This window comes from Myotis brandtii, unplaced genomic scaffold (assembly GCF_000412655.1).
Source record: "Myotis brandtii unplaced genomic scaffold, ASM41265v1 scaffold283, whole genome shotgun sequence".
Taxonomy (NCBI): Eukaryota; Metazoa; Chordata; class Mammalia; order Chiroptera; family Vespertilionidae; genus Myotis; species Myotis brandtii.
This window is the reverse complement of record NW_005360809.1, coordinates 48,988-49,329: the sequence shown is the minus strand read 5'-3', so window position 1 is coordinate 49,329 and position 342 is coordinate 48,988. Positions and strand designations below refer to the sequence as shown.

The following is a 342-nucleotide window of genomic DNA, read 5'->3' as shown; positions in this document are numbered from 1 at the left end:
AATACCTGGAGGAGGCGGGGGGCGAGGAAGGAAGGAGTCGGGTTGACGAGCGCTCGTGCGGGAGGGCCACTGTGCGGGGAGAGGGGCTCCCGAGCACGCGCGTGGCGACGAGACTGTGGGAACTCTCGCGAGATCTTCTGGTACCAGCTTTATGTGGACGCAGAGGACCTGCGTCCTTTCCCGGGTGCAGTTCCATCCTGCAGCACAGAAGCCGTTTCTCTCCGCCCGCCTTCTCTCTTCATGAGTGCGTGCTACCGCCCCCTGGAAGATTGTATGGACATGGACATGAGCCCTTTGAGGCCCTAGAACTGCCTTTTCGGTAACTACTGGGGGTTTGGAGGG

General features: G+C 61.4%; 1 long non-coding RNA gene across 1 annotated transcript in view; it reads left to right on the top strand.

Annotated features, from left to right (window-relative positions):
- Positions 1-6: 6 nt before the first annotated feature.
- Positions 7-342, top strand: part of LOC106726568 — a 5,753-nt gene continuing 5,417 nt past the window's right edge. The window contains exon 1 of the long non-coding RNA XR_001362632.1: positions 7-319. This is a non-coding gene — a long non-coding RNA (uncharacterized LOC106726568). The remainder of the gene's footprint in view (positions 320-342) is intronic.